The 9,435-nt window shown below is 47.9% G+C and overlaps 1 pseudogene; it reads right to left on the reverse strand.

Moving 5' to 3' along the window:
* Positions 1-7,994: 7,994 nt before the first annotated feature.
* On the reverse strand, positions 7,995-8,918 carry LOC146796926 (olfactory receptor 1C1-like; annotated as a pseudogene).
* Positions 8,919-9,435: the final 517 nt, after the last annotated feature.

Here is a 9,435-nt window from a genome sequence, read left to right on the forward strand (position 1 = left end):
AAAACACTTATCAATCTTTATTGTTACATTTTCACTGAAATAGAGGCAATCAAATGGTAATCTGTCAAGAAGGAGGGGTGGGCTAAGATTACTTTTCAGAAGTAAACATCATGGGAGCCACTTGTTCAAGCAGGAATGGTACACATTCTAAGATGACAAAACTATTTGAGGGTTTATGTCTCGTTGGATAGTTTACAGACTCACAAGGCCCAGTGGCAGTCCACTTTAGGGTCAGTGAGAGCGAGGCCATTGGTGTGGTGTTGACCACATACCAATTGAAGACTTGAATTAATGCTTAGTACACCTGTCATTTACATAAAGGCAGCAACCTAGGAAGAAGAGAGTGAGGGCCATATTCTCAAGGAGCTATCACCGAGTTAACGGCACTTTATCGCAGCCAAAGTCGATAAACTTCTCACCCCATTTACAAGCTGGTGCTAACAGCCCATAATACCAGTTTACCCTTGATAACATTTACAAAAAACATCGCCACAGTTGACCCCGGCAACTGAGATGCAGAGTAGGCGTTCCCGAGCAAAAATCCACGACAACACCACTCAACAACATTCTCAATGACCAGCCAGATCAGTGAAAAGACCACGAAACATGTGATAAGGCATGTTAGCTGCAGGAAATTAACACCTGCTCCGACCTGGTGCAAAGTCGGACAGCAGCCTGCACCACAAAAGGGAGCTCAGCCCATAGCCACACCTGAAGAACAACAGATACCATGGAGCCACTGAACATGCGGGCCGGATACCCAAGAGGGTCACAACACCCACTGCCAACACCCGCATGACCACACCCACACCCCCAGACACCCATCGCCCCCCCTGACCAACACTAAGGCAGCGCAGACAAAGACAGCGACCCTCCAAAAATGCACCAACCTCACAGACCCAACACCAGAGAATGTCATTGCCAACTACATGCTCAAAGGGACAACCCTCCTCCTCATCCTGACCACCATTGCCCACAGTCTGACGGTACCAACACAGCAGACAACTAACATCCCACCTCAGACAAAGCTGATGGCCGTGCTGCACCTGTTGGCCTCTGGTACCCTCCAACCAACATCTGCCTGAGATGGAGGAGTCACACAGCCAGGCCAATCCAAGTCCCTCACAACGGCCATGGATGACACCATCAGCTTGGTATCCCACCATCTATTCTTTGCACACACTGTGCAGGAACAGCCTGAGACCAAGAAAGGTGTGTACACCACAGCTGGCTGCCCGCACGTGTCAGGGGGCAATTGACTGCCCACATGCCCCACTAGTGGTCCCTGGCAACACTGCACACAATAAGCACAACAGAAAGTGCACGTATCCCACCAAGGTGCAGGCAATAGTGGACCATGGGGGAATACCCCCAACGTCGCCGCAAACCACCCAGGCAGTGTGCATGATTCCCACACCTTCCTACAGTCCATCATTAACCTGCACCACCAGGATGGCACCTACGGAAATGCACTGCTCGTTGGCCAGTTACCAAATGCACACACAGCACACCTCAACTCCACAATCATGCAACACACGACACAGGAAATGCACATGTCACAAGCTCACATACAACATGTACACCCACCAGACACAACAGAACACCTCACTGTGGGAACTTGGGACAGCCATGTACATCAGCCATCAACGGCATGGCACCTCGGTAACACAATAGCAGAATGTCGGAAGAAGTGGGGACCAGGCATGTGCGAAGGAGGCAAGTGACCGATGAATGAGACTGTAAACTACGCCAAGTGTGGCGTGGATGTGTGGGCCAGACTGCAGTATGTAGACCATGCACCTATCCATACCGACACACACAGCTGGTGATTGGAGTGTAGTGGACAGTGGACGCAACCATGTCACCCCAGCCAGTGGGGACAGTTGCGGAAACATAGCTTGTTACATCCCCCCGTATGCGTGAGCGGAGTGGGCTGGCACGGTGTACGCCAGGCCAGTGTAGGGGTGTAAATAAATGTCACATAACTGTGGGCGTGGTCCTCTTCCGGAATGCCCAAAGTCTCTGCCAGGGCAGCGCCTTTCACCCCGCCACAAGGCCGACGCCGTGAGCAGTGTTGCCAGCGATCCTGTGCACCTGCTGCACCCCAGGACGCTGATCCCCAAACCAGTACTGCACGCCCCTGCGCATCCAGGTCTAAATGCCCACCTGCCAACACCGGTGTGTGTCAAAAAGGGCCTACCACATGCCGGTGCAAGCTCCAAGCCCGAGACCCCCGACCTTGGCAGAGTTCTCGAACCATCACGGCCTCCGCTACACAGGCCCGCGGAACTCCTTTATCTTTGACGTACTCCACCAGCATACACAGCGGACAAGAAGAACACACATTTGGAACTGAGTCTTGATCATACATTGTCCAAGTAAGCCATTAATGCAGAGTTTACTTCACTGTACTCCCTTCAATGTGGTGACACCAAGTATGTGCCTGGCATCCCAACCACACGTGTCCGTGGGTCCTTGATGACTACGCAGTTGGCCTACACTGCGGCACAGCAGGCCTCACGCCAATCCATTCCAGTCCGTACCAGGCAGGACACGTCATCGTCGCTGACTGAACACCCGCACAGCTCTGGTGCCACTACCTGTTAGCCAAATGTAATACAAATGCTATTCCAACGTTGTGTGTGAGAGATCCAGGAGGAGTTCGCTGAACCGCTTCTGGGCCGTGCTGACCACTACCTCTGGCCGACACTGCAGCCAATTAGGTCATACATTTGAAAGTGAGTCTTTATTACACCATGGCAGAGCACATTAATTATGGCTGAGTGTATGTCACTGTACACCCTTCGATGTGGTGCCACCAGGACTTAGTGGTACATCACATCCGCAAGAGTCTGCGGTCCCATGCGGACTACTGCTCTTTACCTACGCTGCGCTCGAGTAGGTCACAGAATTGGAACTGAACATCGATCATTCAAAGGCAGAGTACATGTCATTGCACGCAAGGAGAGGTGTAAGAGGATGACGCGTTTCAGTCCAGAGGGTAAAAGGTCATCTTTACGGAGGTGATCGAACAATACCGACAACTGCCCTGGTGTCTCTAACTCTGTGCATCGCAAGACAACGACACGTGGCTGTGGGCCCTTGCTGACAGCTGCCTCCGGCCTACGCTGCGGGTGAGTAGGTCACACTATTCGAAATCAGTCTTGATTTATTTATGGCTGACTTGATGTCATTGTACAGGCCTCAACGCAGACTGCATCCCCTTTCAGCCCCGGTGCCACTAACTCTGTTCCCCGAGACCCATGGACACTTTCTGGTTGATGTTTGGTGGCGACTGAGTCCATGGACTTGGGGTTGTCCTCGCCATCACGTCGGTGATACTGACCTCGTGGCTAAAACTATGCCGTGGCATTCCACTCCTCAATTTGCTGCTTCCAGACAGCTTCCACCCTCTGCATCATGCCCTGGAGGACACCTTCCACTGTCCCCCGCAGCCCTCTGCCACATGCACCTCGGACATTGATGAGGACCCGCTCAGCTCGCGTGGCCCATCTGACTGCACCGCAAGTCACTGTCCAGTGGCGGGGTGCCTGTGCCAGCCACAGTGCATCCGGGGCCACTAACTCTGTGCTGGTCGGGTCCGGGACACCTTCTTCTGAGAAATTGGATGGGCTCTGAGGCGATGGCATTGGAGTCATCAACACCATGTGTCTGTGGCCCTGCGCTGTCCACTGCCTCCGGCCTCAACTGAGGCCCAACAGGGCTCACACATCAAATCGAGTCCTGACCGGCCGGGACGTCGCATCACCACAGGAGGCACACGCCACCATCGCCAGGGCCAAGTCTGACCGGCAACTGCTAGTGTCGAAACGGTCGTCCTGGCAGACTGACTGAGTTGCCCGCACCTATCGTGGATGCCATCTTCTGCCTGATCCCCTGCTCAGCACTGCAGGTGCCACTAGCTCTGTGCACCATGAATCATCGTCCATTACTGTTTTGGTTATGTGCTGTGGAGAGCTCACGCAGCAATGTCACCTCAGAAAGGGTGGGAGACCTGGGACGACGATGAGGAGGATGATGCAGGTGTGACACCCCCCCACTGCATCTGCATCTGGAATGTCCAGAAGTGACACAATCCTAGACATTTTGTTCACATGAACGCGCTCTGCTCTGGGGCCCCAACCTCAGCACGCTGAAACTCAGGAACACTTCTGTTTGTATGTTGGGTCACCTCTGTACTTGCTCCGGCTCCCTCCATGTTGCTCACCAGTTGACTCTGTTATGCAGGTGTTTTCCAATGCACTGGTGTCCACTGCTCAAGTTGTTGCCAGCACCAAGCACTCTGTGCTCACCCACCACCCATTCAGCACAGGAGTCACTGTACATGTGGCCATGCCAATAAAGGGGCCAGGCATACGTGCCCGTAGCCAGTTCAACATGATCTCTGCATGTGTCCCTGTGGTCTTGTTGTATGCATGAGCGCCCTGGTCCCTAGGAGATTACATTGTGCTGTGTACAGAGGATTCAGACATGTCACCTCAGGCAGCGGGTTAGAGCTTAGACATATAGCATTGTCGTCACCCACTCAATTCATAAGGGGAGTGGACATGGGCCGTCATACACAGAGCCACTGTGGGTGTGTGACTGATATGTGCGTGCCCCTGGGCGTGGTTCTGCACTGGGAATGTGCATCTGCATGTGTCTCTATGGCAGTGTGGGTCTCCTTTGTGGGGTGTAGTTGGTCCCTGAAGGGTTATAGACACCCACATATGTGATCTAGTTTGCCTTCCATGGGTTCGGACAACAGCAGCTCCTGTTCTGCCACCTCCTTTTGGCGTTCTGACACCTGGCATTGGGGTACCATGTTTGGGTTGGCAAAGTGTTGTGAGCCTGCCATGCTTGTGGGTGCTTCATGCTGTGTGGTCTTTTGCAGGGGCTGAGTTCTCCTCTAAGTAGCTTGTCTGTCCTGGTTCCGGTGGTGAGTTACGTGGGATGTCCATGGGCTGTTGTAGGGCGTCAGTGTCGAATGTGTGGTGGTCGTCTCGGGCATCACTGTTGGGTTGTCTAGTCTGACCGGCTGGAGTTGTTGTTTGTCCCTCTGCAATGTGATGGGGAGATGAATGTTGACATTGTGTTGACATTTATATTTGCGTATTGTTCTTGTAGACATGCAGACTGTGTGACAATGTATATTGTGACTGTTTGGGCGGTGCTGGCAATTTGAGGGGGGACAGTGGACATTTGTACTATTTGACTGATGTGAGGTTGTACCCGTACATATACATCTCACAGTTCGCTGCTCTGTCACATGTGATTGGCCTGTTGCTGCGCATGGGCCGACACAGTTGTGTCCCCTGTTTCTGCAGTGTCGGTGTTGCACTTTGTGCCTCATTGTCATGGGATGTGCTGTGATTGCTATGTGTGTGTGCTGCAGTGTGCTACGGAAATGGGGGACATGACCCAGGGTAATTTTGGGTGTGCAGTGTGCTACACATCGTTGTGCATGTGTGCCGTTGTGCCTATCTTCCCCCGTTCCGCAGTCCCTGTTCATTCCTCACCCTGTTGTTGTTGTGTCAGGTCCTCTCGAGCTGTGCCGGTACTCCCACCTCTTTGCACCGTCTCCACACTGATGGCCTCCATTTCCACCAGCTCCTCCTGGAGCGCAGGACTCCCACCTCCTGTCACCGTTGCTGCCTTCCTGTTGGCAGCGGGTTTGGGCCTGGTTTAGGTTTTCAAATCATGCCAGCTCCTCTTGGCCTCCTCCATTGGCCTCCTCGACACTCCGGCTGCATTCAAGGTGGTCTGATTGTGGGTCAGTTGCTGGTTGTGTTCTGTCACCTCTGTGACGCTGGTCTTGTTTTCCTGCGGACTGCACCCTGTCTTCCTCTCCCTCTGATCCTTGGCCTTCCCCGAGCCCATTGTTCCTTGCTGGTGGTCTATGGGGCTTGTGGGGTTTGCGTTGGCCTCTGCGCTACGCACGATTGTTTCTGGTGTTTCTGGTGGTTTTTGTAGCTTTTATAGTGCAGTTTCCCACAAGATGCGTGGGATTTGCAGGCCTGCCGCCGGTTTTCCCAGCTTTTTGTATCGTGATTTGCCTCATTGCAGCTTTTTTTGCATTTGTGTTTTGCATTTTTGCGTCGTAGCGTTGTTTTTAACATGGCCATTTGACGCGTTTTCTGGTGACTATCGCCGTGTTGTGAATACTTAGTTAACACGGCGTTATTTTCCCACGATGGACTGCAATGTTGAGAGTGGCGTTAAGTAACTTTTGCGATGGTTATCACATGTTCTTGAGAATATGCCCCTGAGTCTTTAACAGCTGATTCCATAAAGTTCCTAAAGGGTTGCAATCCCATGTCAGAATTCCTGCATGGAAAATGTCAAAGTGTTTGTAATCAAGGATTTGAAGTTGACCAGATAATCTTGATGTTTGTTATTGGGCGCAGTTCAACAGGGAGATCAGCCACTTAAATATTTATCAATGTTGAGTTCTGATTTTTGCACTGCTCCCATTTAGGTATTCCTGTACCCGAAAGATATGATAATTGTGGTCTTGGCAACTCCAGGTAGTGGGATCATGTAAGTGAGAAATTAAATAAATATTATGATTCGTCTTTTTACACCAATTCCTGCATAGTTTTACAGTCCCTTTTTCCCTATACATTTCCTTACTTTTAGTAGCTGAAATGTCTTGGTGAAAATAAAGTTAGGAATCATTTTTCTTCGAAAATGGAAATTTTCTATCCCGCCTGTAACTCTAGTCAATGAATCAGGAATTATGGGATTCTCAGAGTAGAATGTGATGAAATATATCTCTATCATCAAGGGACATTGATGTGGATTTGACAAAGGTAAAACTATACTTACCTTTAACTGCTTATGGTTAAAATATTGTGGTAGTGGATAATGTGGAGTCAATATTATCACATAACCATATTTAAAACTCAACACTGTGGTACAACTCCCTCAGAATAAGGTCCAAAAAAAACTTCTGTACTGAAGGTTTAGGATACATGATTGAGGGGCTGTAATACGCTTTTTTGAACAAATCCTTTGATCTTGTTGAAGTCTCTAGCACCCAAATACAGATTTGTTTATTATATTCCCTCTAAAGAGTTCCCAGGTTGATTATTTGTGCAAATCAGTCAAAGAAGATAAAACAAGAGTATGTGTCAGATAGCATGGTTTCAATCTCTTTTAATGCTTCTTAAACATAATGCAAATATAGACTGATCCACAATTCACAAGACCCCACCATTCTCTGGGTCTTAAAGATACAATCTCCATGTACGGATTCATTAAATGTATCTATTGTGTTCTGTAGTTTAGTTGAGGGATTGGTCCATGAGGACGTTAAAGCAGCAATGTCTAGCTAAGGAGTGAGGTCCATACTTGGCATGGGACACAGACAAATCCATACCTTACAGAAAGATTTACGACAGCTCATCCACTTGTTACCCCACACCTAATTGTGGAACATTCTCAGGAACAATAAAGAAAGGGGTACTTTCCGGTGATAAATGCAAAGTGTCTTCACGGGAAGGGCACTTCATGCAGACCTCATTGCTCCTATGTGGATTAGGCTTAACTAATCGGTTTGTGCTATCTTTGCCACCAATGCAGGAGTAAATCACATTGCTCCGCCACTTGTATTTCATGAATTTGATCTTTTATGGCTTGCAGTCAAATTAAGATTAATGACTGCGTGACTGATAAAACTTACCTGGAAACTATTTTTAACCAGCTCCATTCACAGAGACACCGTAAGAAGAACATTTTTGTCTTCCTGTTTATTTGTACCATCCTCAATCATTATAAGGGTTTATGTAGACATTCATTCAAATGTAAGAGTTGGGCACCACATCATGGGCTCAATACGTGTAGTCGTTCCATAGGTCCTGCATTACGACCACTCTACTAGTCTTACAAAACCAGAGCGTTGACAATCAAATTTCACTTTCCTGTGCCATGTCTTTGGCTGGTAAAAATAATACCACACAAGAGTTGTGTTAAACCCAATGTTCCCTAAATATCTACCTAACAAGTGCTTTCCTCAGGGCTCCTTTAATGTCTTTATTTCTTAAAGTGTAGATGAAAGGGTTCATCAGAGGGGGCACCACAATATACATTATACTTACAATCCTGTCAGAGGAAACTGGTACAGCTGTAGGAGGCCGTACATATACTGAAAGTGCTGAACTATATCAAACTGTGACAACAACAAGGTGAGAAGAGCAGGTGGAAAAGGTCTTGCACTTGGCTACAGCAGTTGGAATCTTCATTATGGTGGTGATGATGTGACCATAGGAGATGACAATGCAGGTTGAATGTATAAACATAAAGAAGCTCCCCTCCACTAATCCTACAAGTGTAATAATCATGAGGTCTGAGCAGGAGAGCTGGTAGACTGGTATAATGTCACAAAAGAAGTGATAGATCTTGTTGGGGCCACAGTATGTGAGGCTGGAGATCCACACTGAATATAGCAATGAATGCAGACAAACGATGACCCATGATCCAGACATCAGGAGTAAGCAGAGCTTTCTACTCATCATCAGGGTGTAATGGAGGGGCCGGCAAATGGCCACATACCTATCGTAGGCCATTACGGCCAGGAGGAAACTTTCCATGTTAGCAAAGGAGATGAAGAAGAACATCTGAGTGAAACAGCTTGCAAATGAAATGGTCTTAGTTTAATGAAGGAGATTGATTAACAGGTTGGGGATGATGGTAGAGGAGACGCAGATATCCATCACTGACAGGCAGCACAGGAGAGAGTACATAGGGTTGTGGAGATGGGAGTTGCTGACAATCACTCCAATGATAACAGTGTTTCCAAAAACTGTTGTAATGTATGCAAATAAAAATAGTACAAAGAGGAGGTTCTGATACCCACCAAGGTCAGAAAATCCAACAAGGATGAATTCCGTCACTGTAGTTTGATTGTCTTTATCCATAATTAACATACTGTATGACGACAGATAATGATAGAAAGAATTATTAGTTATGGCTGTCAGGTAAGTATAATGTGATTGCATATAATATTTTTCTCCATAATTATGAGATATTACAAAGGGTGCAAGTATGTCCTTTGTGATTGCATTAAGCACTAAAATGGATGTTGAGCAAGCATGTTCCATTCATAAAAACATGGGATGTTGTAACATCATTGCTGTCACTGTAATCTTCTTTTAAAAATCTTTTTGTATATACACTCAATACCTCTTTCACTCAATACTCTGTTTCAATATTTCTCCCTCACACTTTTTCTCCATACACACATGAGCACATTCATCAACTACATGCCTTCATGATATTCCTCCCCACCCAAACTGTAGGATCATCTATGCCTTATTGGAGATTGTAGGGAACTGTTTTTTCAAAGTAAGAGCGAGAGAGACCATAATCTTGATAGAAGCTGTGACTGCATCTCTCAATTTTACTCCTAATAAGTGAATATATTTCTCTGAGGAA

The sequence above is a fragment of the Triturus cristatus genome, chromosome 10, assembly GCF_964204655.1.
Source record: "Triturus cristatus chromosome 10, aTriCri1.1, whole genome shotgun sequence".
Taxonomy (NCBI): Eukaryota; Metazoa; Chordata; class Amphibia; order Caudata; family Salamandridae; genus Triturus; species Triturus cristatus.